Below are 15,548 nucleotides of genomic sequence, written 5' to 3' on the forward strand. Positions count from 1 at the left end.
AAGTGTTGTTTCAGAAATTCACCCATGTCAAAACAAAAGTGATTTCTTCCACCCCAATTTCCAGCCTAATTCCTTGTTTATTTCAGAGATTCATCTGATTCGGGTTAGTTAAACTTAGCTTCTTTCTCTGCATCGAGATGATTAATGTTTAGGTTTTGTCCTGCATACTACTTTGTTTTGAATATGTATTTTGAATCGCAGTTGGAGGAGTTTGTTTCGCAAAACTGTGTTCCAGGCAAGGATCTGGGTGCCATCATAACGCAAACTTCAAACAGTTTCTAGAATCACCCATTTTCCTTTCCCCAGTTACTATGTGGTTGTATTTCAGTCGATGATTCTGTAAAGTTACACAGAACCTTTTTTTTGTCTAATTGAATGAACACTTTTTTAAATATATCATGTGACAAGAACATGCTAGAACAAAGTTACAATAACTCAGATATGGAGGAGAGCAGACATTGTAGACTTCCAAGAATATGTTGATATGGTAGTTGGATGGTTCATGAGCCATGTTGAGCTTAGTGATAAAATCCAAATCCATATTTGCTTCTAAAAATATCTTATAAGCCAACAATGTTTTGTAATTTATACAAAGTAATGAATAACTGATAAATATGCAAGGTCTCCATTTATTGCCTATCCCTAACTGCCCTGGAGAAGGTGGTGGTGAGCCACCATCTTGAACCGCTGCAGTCAATATGAAGAAGATATTCCTACAGTGCTGTTGGGCAGGGAGCTCCAGGATTATGGCCCAGCAACAATGAAGGAACAGCAAAATATTTGCAAGCCAGGAGACCATGTGACTTGGAGGGGAACCTGGAAGTGGTAGCATTCCCATGAACCTGCTTCCCTTGTTCTTCTAGATGGTAGGGGTCATGGGTTTCGGAGGTGTTGTAGAAGAAGCCTTGGTGAGCTTCTGCAGTACATCTTATACAGCCATGGTGCACCAGTGCACCAGTGGTGGAGGGAATGAATGTTTAGGGTAGTGGATGGGGTGCCGATCAAGTGAGCTGCTTTGACCTGAATGGTGTCAAGCTTCTTGAGTGTCGTTGGAGCTGCACTCATCCAGGCAAGTGAAGAGCATTCCATCGCACTCCTGACTTGTGCCTTGCAGATGGTGGATGGCTTTAGACGGTCAGGAGGTGAGTCACTCAATGCAGAATATTCAGCCTTTTACCTGCTCTTGTAGTCACAGTATTTATATGGCTGGTCCAATTAAGTTTCTGGTCAATAGTAACTCCTAGGATATTGATGATGGGGGATTTGGCGATGGTAATGCTGTTGAATGTCAAGGAGAGATGATTACACTCCCTCTTGGTCAATGCCTGGCATAAATGTTACTTGCTACATATCAGTCCAAACCTGGACATTGTCCAGGTTTTGCTGCATGTAGGCACAGACTGCTTCATTATCTGAGGAAGTGTGAATGGACCTGAACATTATGCAATCATCAGTGAACATCCCCACTTCTGACCTTATGATGGAGGGAAGGCCATTTATGAAGCAGCTGAAGAGGGTTGGGCCTAGGACACTGCCCTGAGAAACTCCTACAGTGATGTTCTGGGGCTGAGACAACCGGCCTTCAACAACCACAGCCATCTTCCTTTATGCCCAGTTTTGAGCAGCTAGATCTGTTCTGAATCTATCCAATTTAGCACCGTATTCGTGCCCCACATGTCCTCAGTGTGAAGATGGGACCTTGTCCCACGAGAGGTGTGCAGTCATGGACTGTTGCATTTATGCCAGGTAGATTGGTGAGGACAAGGTCAAGTGGATTTTTCCCTACTGCAAGCCCTGTTTGGCAAATACATCCTTTAGCCCTCAGCCAGCTTGATCAGTAGTGTTGCTACTGAGCTACTCTTGGTGATGAACATTGAAGTCCCCCACCTAAAGTACATTCTGTGCCCTTGCTACCATTAGTGGTTCTTCCAAGTGGTGTTCAACATGGAGGAGAAAAGATTCATCATCTGAGGGAGGACAGTAGGTGTTAATCAGCAGGATGTTGCCTTGTCCATGTTTGGCTTGATGCCATGAAACACCATAGGGTCCAGAGTCAATGCTGTGGACCTCTGGTGGGGTTGTCCTGCCAGTGGGACAGGATATACCCAAGGATGGTGATCAAGGAGTCTCGAATGTTGGTCGATAGATATGATTGTGACTATGACTATGTCAGGCTATTGTTTGACTGGTCTGTGGGACAATTTTGGCACAAGTCCCGAGGTGTTAGCAAGGAGGACTTTGCGGGCTGCAACAGGGCTGGGTGTGACTTTGTCATGTCCAAATCCAATGCCTAGGATGATGCTAGGTGATCTTCCCAGTTTTATTCTTCTTGTCCCCAAGGACGCATTGTACAGCGAGCTCGTCACTGGCATCAGACCCACCGGCCGTCCATGTCTCCGTTTTAAAGACGTCTGCAAACGCGACATGAAGTCCTCTGACATTGACCACAAGTCATGGGAGTCAGTTGCCAGTGATCGCCAGAGTTGGCGGACAGCCATAAAAGTGGGGCTAAAGAGTGGCGAGTCGAAGAGACTTAGCAGTTGGCAGGAAAGAAGACAGAAGTTCAAGGAGTGAGCCAACTGTGTAACAGCCCCGACAACCAATTTTATCTGCAGCACCTGTGCAAGAGTCTGTCATTCTAGAATTGGCCTTTCTAGCCACTCCAGGCGCTGCTCCACAAACCACTGACCACCTCTAGGCGCTTACCCATTGTCTCTTGAGACAAGGAGGCCAAAGAAAAACTTTACTGTAGCAGTTTGATGCAACTAAGTGGCTTGCTAGGCCATTTTAGAGGGCTGTTAAAAGTTTGCTATGGGCCGGAAGTCACATAGGCCAAACCAGGTGAGAATGGCAGATTTCCTTCCCTAAAGGACATTAATGAACCAGATGGGTTTTTATGACAATCCAATAGCTTCATGGTCACCATTACTGAGACTAGTTTTTCATTCCAAATTCAAATTCACATACTGATGAGTTCTAATGAAAGGTCATCGACCTGAGACGTTAACTCTGTTTCTCTCTCCACACAGTATTTCCAACATTTTTTGTTTTTATCTCCAGATTATTAGTCCAGGCCTTAAACAAACCAATCAACATTTGCCTTTGTCAGATTTTTAGCAATATTAAACTACTAAGGCAGTATGCCACTGTATCAATGAATTGTCTACTTAGCCCTGAGGTATTATAGATAAATGCTGTTATCAACACAGATTATAGCCCGAATTTTAACTTAACTCACCCATCATGAAGAAGGCAGACATACGTCTGGAGCCCATTTTACATGCAATTTTACTCTAAGTTGAAGTCAACAGTTAAAATCAGGGTTTTCTTGTTTCTGTAATATCAAGGTTAACAGTACTAATTCTTTCTTTTACAAAAACAATTTGGCGCAGTCTAAATTAGAGCAGTTTGAAACCATGGGCAGGATTTTCCCTGCAGGCTTCAGAACCCTGTTATCAGACTCAAATGGGGGTCTGAAACCCACTCCGTGTGGGAAATAGCACTCACTTGTGATTTTCCCTGAATTAGACAATTAGTGGCCAGAGGGCAGGATCATCAGCCAATTAAGGACGGCAGGCAGGCTCTTGAAGCTGGAGGAGCCAATAGGAGCCCCTCCAGCTTGGAAGCAGCAGCAGGATTTCATGACAGGTAAGTGAGGGAAAGGGCACGCCAAGATGGAGGTGCCCTTTCTCCAACTTCTTTAAATCTTAAATAAAAAAAGGTCTTGGCAGCTATGCCACCACTCTGGAGGGGAACAGCTTCACAGGCTGGCCTGCGGCTGCAGCTGAACCCAAGCAGGCAGGAGGACCTCAAGGCCTGCCTGGAGCATTGGCCCCCCAAGACTGCCACCCAAGACTGAAAATAGGCCTTAATAGGCGGTTAATTGGCTCCTCCCGCCTTGAGGAAAATGGCCCAGGGGCCAGATGGAGCTGGGAACCAGCACGCCAGCCTGCGGCGCAAAATTCAACACCTTCCCGACTCCATGCCTGTCCCTTTCAGGGGCTAAAAATTCAGCCCTATGATTTTGTTTTCCGTCTTACATGTATTGTGTTGGCACCATTCAAAAATCATTCCAAAAATACATAAGCACATAACATCCAAAATGAGTTCATTTAGGGACAGTCTCTAGAAAAGATTTGGGGGCGAAATTTGACTTGGGCTGCATCACAAAATGGATGATTTCAATTTCGGCAGCCTGCTTACATTCAACAGGAAAAAACTCATCCGATTCGCTGTTGCCCATTTTATGCTATTATCTAAGCTGGATTTCACCCCCTTGATGTCAAAAGGAGCATCAAATGATTTATCCTCACTCAAATCTGTTCAGAAAACAGCATTTTCCCTCCTACTGGGACATAGAAAGAAAGAGAGAGAAAAAGAAAGAAAGAGAGAAAGAGAGAGAGAGAAAAAAAGAGAAAGGAGAAAGAAAGAAAGAAAGAAAGAAAGAAAGAAAGAAAGAAAGAGAGAAAGACTTGTATTTATATTTTCCCTTTCACTGCCTCACGACCCCACTTCACAGCCAATGAAGTACTTTTGAAGTGTAGTCACTGTTATAGGAAATGTGGCAGCCAATTTGCACACAGCAAGCTCTCACAAACAGCAATGTGATAATGACCAGATAATTTCTTTTTTGTGATGTTAATGACAGAAATATTGACCAAGACACCAGGGAAACTCTCTGCTGTTCTTCAAAATAGAGCCATGGGATCTTTTACGTCCACCTCAGAGAGCATACAGGCCTGGGTTTAAACACCTCATCCAGAATACAAATAAGGATTTTTAAGGGTTGCCTGACCCTCGATGCCCTTAGTGGTTTGCGAGATCATTTCAGAGGATAGAGAAGAGTTAATCACATTGAATACAGATGATGCTCCACAAATAAAAGGCAGAAATTTGAGAAGTTTGCTGCTGGATTACATAGAATGCCAATACCCTAACAGTAACTAATTTACAGCAATAGGACTGAAATAACTCCCAGTTAGAGTTGCATCTGATACTGGGTTTTGTGGGTCCGTCTCATACATCAAGTTATGCTACTGGATGAGTAATCCAGAGGCCTGGACTCATAATCCAGAGAATGGGAGTTCAAATCCCACCATGGCAGTTTAAGAATTTGTATTCAGTTTTTTAAAAAATCTAGAAATATATATCAGTAAAAAATATCAGTAAAAAAGCGAAGCCACTGGATTGTGGTAAAAACCCAAATGTCTTTCAGGGAAGGAGCCCTGCTGTCCTCTCTCAGTCGAGCGTAGTTGTGATGCCATTCCCACACCAATGTGGTTGACTCTTATCTGTCTTCTGAAATGATCTCACAAGCCACTAAGGGCAACTAGGGACAGGCAACTCTTAAAAATCCTTATGATGGCACAGAGAAGAGAGGTGTGAAGTGATATTATAAATGTAGAGATTGTCAAACCATTCAGATTCATCTTTCTCATTGCAAAACTAACAGTTGTGAATGTGAGCTGACTGGCCAGTAAATGAGGGGAGCAGCTTTAACCAGATGTGGAAGGAAGCAGATAAAACAGGTTTTTTTTGTGTGTGCTGCTAACATATTCATTAGTAATGGGTTTTTTTTTATTAAAAGGCTGCTTTTTGCTGCTGGTAATTTACTCACTTATCCTGATGCATATTCAGTGCAACATAGCAAATATTATTTACATTTCCTGTGCTTTAATTAGCTGCATATAACTGTGTGTTTATCAGTTATTTTCCTGTGTGTCAGTGATACCTTCACCTCCCCAGACAAATTGGTTTGGTTAGAGAGGCACAATTCCTCAAATGTGCAATTAGACCATCCATGCAGATGTGCGGTACGAGCTGGGAATGCCTTTGGATTTTCTGCTTAGATTCACTTCACTTCAAGCATTTATCCATCAAAGACTGGTTGGTTTTTTTTCCCTCTTACTTAGCACTATGCTCAAATCAGGACATTAAAGTGAAAGGATACTGTTCTCGTATTTTATAGAACCAATTTCCCTCAAAAAGAGATCTCGTCCTGGGCCACAATCTGAAAGAGCAGTATTCTAGCACAGTACAGTCTTAATTCATAACAGTGACCATCATTTGCACTGTGCAGGCTGAATTTATACCAGTTCTTACAGGACAAATAGATTGTGTTCTAATGTACCCTACAGCTTGTCTCAATTACAAGGGAAGGCATCATAATTGTTTGTGTTGGATTTAATCCTATTTTAGAAGTGGAGTACATTCTGTTGTCCATGTCTGAGTGTACTGGTTACAACTATCTCTTTTTATAAGAATAATGAATGGAGATTTGAGTTGAGCCAAATGGACTCAATGTCAATGTAAATGCCATTGGAGCCCTAATATGCAACGGGTCTGAGGTTTAGAATTTTGGTTCTAATTTCAGCATTTTAATATGAATTATTTATGTGGAATACCTAAATGACAAACAACTGGCCTCATGGTACATAGTTTTCAGTCAGATAATGACAACATTCTGGCAATAGAACTGAATGCACCAAGGCTCCTTCGACAGTACCTTCCAAACCCGCAACCTTCACCACCTAGAAGGACAAGGGCAGCAGATGCGTGGGAAAAAGTTCCCCTCCAAGTCACACACCATCCTGACTTGGAACTATATTGCCATTCCTTCACTGTCGCTGGGTCAAAATCCTGGAATTCCCTTCCTAACAGTACTGTAGATGTACCTATCCCACATGGACTTCAGCGGTTCAAGAAAGCAGCTCACCACCACCTTCTCAAGGGCAGTTAGGGATGGGCAATAAATGCTGACCTAGCCGGTGATGCCCACATCCCATGAATGAATAATAAAAAAAATTTAACCATGATGCAGTGAATTGTTCTCCCTGTCATATCCACGTTACAATACAAATTAGCTTGTGAAACCAAATTTCTGGACTTCTTTGCTTTTTAGTGATAATGGATTTTTAAAATATTACCAAACTTTTGGATTTAAATATTATTTACAGGTGAGTTTAAAGAAATTATGTTGTTCAAAAGATGAAATCAACAGTGCCTGTAATGTAAAATAATTATTCATATATTCTTTATTATGCCAAAGTTTTCAGGGTGCTTCGCAGAAAAAGATAGAAAGTTATGCTGATTGGATCAGATCAAGATGGATGGGAGGAGGCATGTCTGGAGCATAATCACCAGCACGGAGCAGACGGTACAAATGGCTTGTTTACGTGCTGTAGGTTCTATCTAATTCTATGTAATATGTAATTCTCCAGTAGTCTAAAATATGGTCTATAGGTGACAGTAGACACTCCATTCTGACAGAACCACTGTGGTCTCCTTTTGAGTAGGACTTTTTTTTTATTCATGGGATGTGAGCATCGCCCAGCATTTGTTGCCCATCCCTAACAGCCTTTGAGAAGGTGGTGGTGAGCTGCCTTCTTGAACCACTGGAGACCATGTGGTGCAGGTACACCCACAGTGTTGTTCGGAAGGGAGTTCCAGGATTTTGACTCAGTGACATGGCAAAATATGATTGCATGTCCAGTTTATATTGTTCTTCAGATTTGTTCCTATTTTTCCATTCAATGCAATATTAGCCCTTCTCCACAAAAGCCATAACACTTAGCTGTGATTGACAGATGGGGGGAGTGGAGGAATGTTTGAAATGGGATAAGGTGGAACACTTCAGTTTTCTTTCCTCCTTGAAGTGGAGCATTCCATTGTGGTGAGCCACCTGACCTGAAGGTCCAACCAAGTAGTGACAAAGCTCATTCCAGCCAAGGCTAATGGACTTGATTGTCATGGAACTCTGAAGCCAGATGCTAAGAACAGCTAGGATAGGATTGCTCCTGCATCTATTGTACTCGAACATTTTTGAGCTTTTACTAAATGTGAATCTTTAACTATAGAGGACTACAACAATAATCATAGTGGATTCATAAATGAGTGATATAGGAACAGTTTAATTAAAATAAATCTTATTGCCCAGACATGCTAAGTTCTAAAAATGTAGTTCAAATTCTGTAATGATGAATACTTGGGGAAAGTCTGCACTCCAGCAGGCTGGATATCCTCTGCAGTACAATAGGTATCCTTTCCTTTAAAAGTTTCTAGGAGCAGATGCAATAGATAACAGATAACCAGATGAAAGCATCCCAATGATTTGGCTATTGAAAAGATAGTCACTGTTATTAGCAGCTTTTCTCCATATCAAGCTGAACCACATCACAAAAAGTATTTGTATATAAAGCATGCACAGTGTACAAGCAAGAATCCATTGTTTTTATTCTTCAAAGTCCCTGAGATGTTCCTTTGTATCAATTTGTTTCTTTGCATTTTGTCCTAATATTGATCTTTTGCTCCCTTATTTATATATGGTTATACCTTCAAAATAGCAACATGCTAAAGGTTTTGGTTAATAATTCTAAAACATAAAAATATCAAGATGGAAGCAGATATAACTCTGAGCTGGAGTCGGATACGGCTCCTCAGTCGCTGAGAAGCTATGGTGCCTGTTTCCTGCCTCCCATCCCTTCTCCCACCAAAATAAAACTAGAAGGAGGTTGTTCAAAGTTAGAAGACAAGGAAGTCCTGAAACTCAAGATAAAAGATGAGTGGATCCTATTATGGCTTTCTGGTAAAAAGACTGTCTTTTGTGCTACAATTTTTTTTAAGGTTTTGTGTTTTGGGGGTCATGTTTGGATTTGGCAAGGCAATGAGGAAACAGATGCTGCACACAGCAGGTGCATTGTAACAGAGATACAATGTTATCATCTGCATGCCCTCAATCAGCAAGCATCTGTTGCCAATTGTCATTCACACCCAGAAAGAAACACTAAAGCTGTACATTCACACCTTCACTAACAAGACACTTTCAGACTGACTGGAGGACTGATGGTTACACAAAGTGGTGCCTTTTGCTATATTATAGAGCCCTGATAAGATCATTTTCTTCAAAGGGCAATTCTTTTGGATGCCTTTTAAAATTACTTTTACCCCATTTTTGTACACTTTTAAATTTTTATGCAAGTTTTATATTTTTTTGTATCTCCACCTATCACACATCAGTGATGGGTCGTCGTTCAGGCAAGTGATCTGCTATCCCAGCCGTTGCTAGTGCTGTTCTATAACCTCAGCTGCTGTTTGTTCTATGATACTGCATTAAAGAACTTTAGAAACCTGTATTTTTTTAAATTCATTCTGGGGATGTGGGTGTCGCAAGCAAGGGCAGCATTTACTACCCACCCCCGGCTGCCTATGAGAAGGTGGTGTTGGGCCTTCTTTTTTGAACTGCCACAGTCCCTGTGGTAAATGTTGTCCCCCACAGTGCTGCTCGGTAGAGAGTTCGATGAGGGAACGAGTAACTGCCAAAGATGCCAGATATTTAACTGCAACGTATTTCACAGACCCCTGCCCTCAAAATAATGAGGAAAATGAAACTGTAATTACTTCAGCCATAGCCAGATGTACTGCAGCCGGAACCATACCGAAGGACTGACTATCGTCTCCGATAACACCTTCATAAAAAGTATCAAACTGAATCAATTCTATTGACACAAACCATGCTTTCTGCTTAACATTTCCGGTGGAAGATTTCAAAGAAAGAACTAATCTCATTGTTGTTTCAATGCAAATGTCAGAGTGTTTCGTGCAGCTACTGCAGAGTGAATCTGCTGAGCAGTTAGAGCTGATTTAAACTGGGTCTACGACAAAAAAAAAACTGCAAATACTGGAAATCTGAAATAAAAACAGAAAACAAAGACAATAGATGATGATATTTCAGGTGGGTGCCCTTCAGCGGGCACTTGGCTCTGCTGGGCTGCAACCTGCACTGTAACTACAGGTCTCAGACTGACGATTTGCTACATTAATGGCACTATTATGAATGCAAGTTGCTGCCTTTCCTTATTAATTAGATGCAAGTTGAAGGGAGGCATTCGAGTGCTGGAATCAGTGCAGACAAAAGCCACGAAGCTGGTTCTAAGCATCAGAGGCAACATACCATCTAATTCTTTTGGGAGTGCACGGGAGATTTATTTAAGTGTGTGGCCCCTTTAGAATTTTTTGCGTGACCGCACATGCACGGTAACTTAAAGGGGCCAACTTGTGTGCGACTGGCGCGAGGACTTTCAGGTCTCAGCTTACAGAAAACATTGGTCAGCGGTCTGAGTTATGAGGAGAAATTGGAGACTTGGGATTTTCGGCTTGGAAAGGAGCTGACCTAAGAGGTGATTTTAATGGAGGCATACAAAATAGTAAATAGTGTGGAAAATGCTAATGCTGCTTTAAATTGATCTGTAAGGGCTGAATTTTCAGGTCCTGCCAGCAGTGGGAATGGAGGCAGGCGGGGGAACAAAAAATACCGACGCTGGCTGGGGTGCCTGTTTCTCGACACTGTTCCCGGCACCAGTGAATTTCACTGAGAGGTGGGGGGGGGGGGGGGGGGTGCGGTTGGAGGGCAGCCCCACGATCCCACCCAATCCATTAACCAGGGCAATTAAATATTGTTAAAGAGCTTATCGAGAGCATGTTGATGGCCATGTTCAGATTTTGACAGGGGCGCATGGGCTGCGCGTGTTGTCTGGGACAGACCAGGCAGATGGAGGCAGTCATGGCGGACCGGGGAATTCAGTGGTCCCATGAAAGGGTGAACGGTGCAGGGGGAGATTCCACCATTGGCACACAGGTATCATCGGGTCAGTGCGGGGAGAGTAAGCGCTCGGGCAGTGCAAGGGCTGATCACCTTGCTGGCATCGCAGGGCCATAAGAGGAGCGGTCAAGGCTGACAGGCACAACTGGGGATCCACCTGAGCACAAGGAAGGCAGCCAGGCCTCTGCCTCTCCTGAGACATCTTTCCAACAGCAGGCAATGAAATGAAACAGCAGCTACAGTAATGGTTGCAGTTCTCTGCTTAAATGAGGCCCACACATGCACAGTCCAGCAAACATTCCCAACCCCCACAGCTGCTGGCCGCCAAACGAGAAATGTCCCGACATCTGTTTCCTACCCCCGGAAGGAAAATCCTGCCTTAAGAGTAGGAAATGTGGGCACAGGTTCATAGTAGTTAATGATAATTTAGGGCAAATACCTGAAGTTCATCTTAACACAGGGAGCAATCAGCAATTGGAATGGGTTTCCAGGGGAGTAGCAGAGACAAAAACCCGTTCGTCATTCATAAAATATCAGGGTGCAGCAATGGTAGGTCTGTAGGGTTATTTATGATGGGTGAATTAAGATGGGCCAAATTGCCTTCCTCATCCAGAAGTATCTTGTGATCTACAGGAAAGGAATCTTTTCCCCAGAAAAGAATGCATCATTAATGAATTATTGTTCTAAAAAAAAAATTCACCACATTAAACAGTGTCTGCCATTTAGTGTGTTACAACAAATTACTGGCAAGCTTCTTGAGTTTAAGGTCACTTCCTTGTGGATTGTGACCAACACAGTTTTGGGTTGGCAGTCTGATAACTGAATTTCATTGCCAGCATGGCACCCCAAATAAGTGATTCCAACTACATTTTCACTTTCAATTATAATGAATAATTATTTGTAAGACTGAAAAAGGAAGCACAATGCACAATTTTTTAAAAAGACATACACCCATGCAGAAATAGGCCATGACAGGGCGAAGAGAGACAGCTCTGATAGGACTGTGATCACAATCCCTGTGAAGAATCTCAGACCGTGTAGGATGTCACAACATAACCCTTCTCTCCCCTTCTCTCCTCCTGTCACCATGACAGATCCACCTACAGATGTAATACCCTTTTCAATGATGGAAGTGTCATTTTCTATCTAAGTTGGTGATTCAAACCATGCTACTATACGCTGATAAATGTAATAAATAATGGAAATTTTTTTCTCAAAAATGATTTTTAACAGCTATAAATGGGATTATAGAGAATTGTGTCAACAAGCATGGACTAAACTTTTGCCACAGGAAACAGGAGCCAGGTCTGTTTTTGGATCAGAAACCCACCTCCTGGGAGGGGTGGAGGGGGGGAGATCTGATTTTAAAATGAAGATTTTCACATGGGCAAGCCCTTAATTGTATGGAGACAGGTTTACTGTCCACTTAGAGCCAGTGGGGGCGGGAATGGAGGTGGGTCAGATGAAGTGTGGGAATCATTTAGACTACCAAGGCAGCCATCACTGAGGCTGCTGGTTGTCCAGAAGGAGAGATCTGCAGTTTGTGCCAACGCCTTCCACTGCATCAGAGAGAAGTGAGATGTAACAGGAGAGCCAGAAGCCTGGAACCCAGGGCAAGGAGCTCCTCGCTTCATCGATGCCAACCTAGATTTAATGCTGGAGCCGTGAGGGACAGGAGGGCTCCACCCAACCTGGCGAGGCACTGGAATTGCATCTTCAGAAGCCTGATAGCCACCTCAATGGATGTCCTGCTGAGCAGGTGGCATTGGGTGTATTGCCTCTGTAGCTCTGTCTGAGGCTCCAACAGAGGGGTGAGTAGCTATGACTTCAAGGGATAACCCTTGTTCCCTAGGATCCATCCACGCACTTTGGGGGATGGGGGGGTGGGCGGTGGTTGGAGTGAAGGGCTACTGCAGTGTTTATTGGGGAAGGATGAAGTTCATAGCAGCTTCCGGGTAAGTGAGCGCACACATTGTGGAAGCTCTTGTTGTGGTCACAGCTGATCCTTGGAAGGATCCAGAAGCGAAGTTGTTCAAGGTCACAGTGACAAGGTGTGGAGCGCTGTGGCTGGTACACAGCAGCATGTTGCAGGATAGCTCAGGAACCGAGAGAGACGATACACAGGTTCTTGAATGTGGCACTGGAGGTCCTGGTGGGGGAGGGGAAGGGATGTCCTGTACCCACAGTGGGAAAGGATGATGCCAGGCCCTCTTCTCCCTTCTGTCCCTCTCTCCTGCAGCAGCTGCTGATGTAGCTGGCCTCATGTCCTCCTCACATTCCTCGTCCAGACCAAGGGGGTCCCCAGCAAGATTCCCATGGCCAAGCACTCCCTTCCTCCTGGTGACTCCTATAAAGGAGGAGTAACACAACACTGACTTGTTTTAGATGAAATCCTCAGAGAATTTCCAGAATAAATGTTGCTTGAGTGTTGTGGTGAAGTCTTGACATAATGTCCCAGAAAGTCTCTTGATGTGTTTCAGAGGTTCTTTTCACAGCGCCAGCAGCAATGATCATGAAATGGTGAGTATCAGTAAGTGGTAAGCCCATTAAGAAGTGCTTAAAATCGACATCAATGGCATATTTACTCCCAAACAGCTGGTCACTGTTAGGAGAGGGCATTAGTTGAAGTGCTCACCACCAATATGCCATGCTGCCTCTTTAATGAGAGCTAACTTGCATTTTCAGTGGTGGTCAGCTATTTAACGAGCCTCTGGGGCAGCCACTCCCAGCACTGGCTTCAACTCCTTTACCAAGATGGCATCTTGCATTAAATGTGGGCTAAACCAGCAGTCCCATTTTAAAAACCCACCCTGGTCACTTCTTTCCCTCTTTAACACCTAAAGTATTCGGTGAAAGTCACCTCATTAAACAATGACAGCTGATAATGTAATCTGTGGAATTGCCTGGGTGAAGTTACTGAACCTGACAGTATGAAAGATTCTGGGTTAGCAGCAATACAAATGATTCTCAACCGAAAACGCTTAAACTATCCTCACATTTCTCCCGCGCACTTCAGTTCAGTTCCCCAACATTGTCCAGTTCAGTAATTCAGTCCAGCTGCTTTCCCAGTAGCATTCTCAGAATTGATTTTAAGCAATTATTCATTAAGTCATTGGAAAGCAGCTGAAAAAAAGAAACGGGTAATTAAAATTAATGATAAAATTAGTAGCAGTTGTTTAATTTCTAAATGGAGATACTGACGGTGAGCCAGGCACTCTTGAGGCATTTAAAGGAATGCAGGGGGTTGTGAGTTTTGCTGGGTACCATTATTAAGCATTCAGATGGAGACATGGACTTGTAAATGAGTGTACTGTGCTGTCACAACATCTTACTGTTCTGCAAAGTGATACTCTAATAAGAATCAAATTAAAGAACCCTCAGCCTCCTCTTAAAGAGCCACAAATGTTGGAAAAGCAACACTGTTTGCCCAATCCTTTTTACTGCTTGCTGCTCATAGTATTTGGAGAAGCTCAGACAATATCCCAGTGTGAGGTTTTTCTACTCAGGATAATCACAGACTATTTTATAGTGTTTGGAGAGAATCCATTAGATTCTCATTCACAGGCTCTGAATAGATCACAGGACCAAGCACAAAACTGGTTAACAGAAGTGAATTGCTTATAACAAACATACTTATAGACGGGACCAATGTTCAATACCTCTGCTACAGAAAGGAATGATTTGTTGACGAAAATCTTTCCCAATTATATTTTTTGAGCTAGTTGGAATGTTAAGATGGCACTATTAATAATTTGCGACTCCAATTGGGAGACAGGGGACCTATTTTTTTTACAAAATTGTGTGGTTATATTTTTGAAATCTTGTGAAAACAAAAAGGAGCACAAACAATGGAAAGCCACCAGTCACTGCCACAGAAATGTGGATGTTGAGCAATATGAGATTAGAAGCGGCAATTACAAAAAAAAAAGTTCAAAATTAAATAGCATACGCAGGTGTGCATGTTTAAATAATTTCTTTCCTCACCAATTCTCTCCACTCTTTTCCTGATTCCTTGCCGGGGTACAGTATCATGTGCATCACAAGCTCTTCAGTAACAAGAAAGAACCTACATTCATATAGCACCCGCCATGACCCAGGATATCCTGGAGCAGGAGTTCTCAACCTTTTTGATTTTAGGATCCCCCTCTCATGTTATAAAGATTCCGCAGACCTCCTGTAACATGAGGCAAGTATTTTCTTTACATAAAAATTAGTTATATATTAATTATTTCTGTTTTACTTACAATTTAGCCACTATCATCCAATCTTTGCCCTTTTGTAGGCGGAGATTCTCTCTTTTCTCCACACTCTGACTGACCAGAGACAATCCACATAATTATCCTTCCGATTTGGAAGTACCGTAAACAAGGATTTTTGTTAATGCATATACTGTAGAAATATGGTACAGGGCACAATTTTAATTCCCAATTGTGCAGCAAACTAATTCAATTGAGAGGCGTGGTGCGGGGAGGTGAGTGGTGAGGGAGAGTGAAATCACACACGGGGTGGAACTAAGGAGATTTTAGAGGCATGAAGAAACATGGACACATGAAGCATTTTGCCAACTGATTTGATGCACATAATTACGTCACTGGGGAAACAGGATATGAAGCTTTCAGTCACGGCCGTTCTCTCTTTCTCTGCTCAGTGTTGTTCGCTGGGCAGAGACTCAGCATCTTATCTCCTTGCCCTATCCCCCTCTGGGGTGTCCCTCTATGTGCACCGTCCAAACACCACCTTCTACCTCGTGCATGGATCTATTGCTTTCTTTCTCTCTCTCTCTCCACACTTCAACTAAGACATGTGCAAACACAGAGAGATTCCAGCTGGAATTTTGTGCTTGTCAGACAGGAGCCGTCCACCGACCAAAAAGTCGGTGGCGATCCCGCCTCCGCCAGGCCTGGGGATCCAGACCAGATTTTATGGTCCCCAGGCCCTTAATTGGTCTTAG

General features: G+C 43.1%; 1 protein-coding gene across 1 annotated transcript in view; it reads right to left on the reverse strand.

The window, feature by feature from the left end:
• Positions 1–14,645, reverse strand: part of LOC137346968 (UPF0500 protein C1orf216 homolog) — a 129,736-nt gene extending 115,091 nt beyond the window's left edge. Inside the window, exon 1 of the mRNA XM_068010932.1 lies at positions 14,582–14,645. The gene's annotated coding sequence lies outside the window, so the exon portion shown is untranslated. The remainder of the gene's footprint in view (positions 1–14,581) is intronic.
• Between the last annotated feature and the right edge of the window lie 903 nt (positions 14,646–15,548).

The sequence above is a fragment of the Heterodontus francisci genome, chromosome 31, assembly GCF_036365525.1.
Source record: "Heterodontus francisci isolate sHetFra1 chromosome 31, sHetFra1.hap1, whole genome shotgun sequence".
Lineage (NCBI taxonomy): Eukaryota > Metazoa > Chordata > Chondrichthyes > Heterodontiformes > Heterodontidae > Heterodontus > Heterodontus francisci.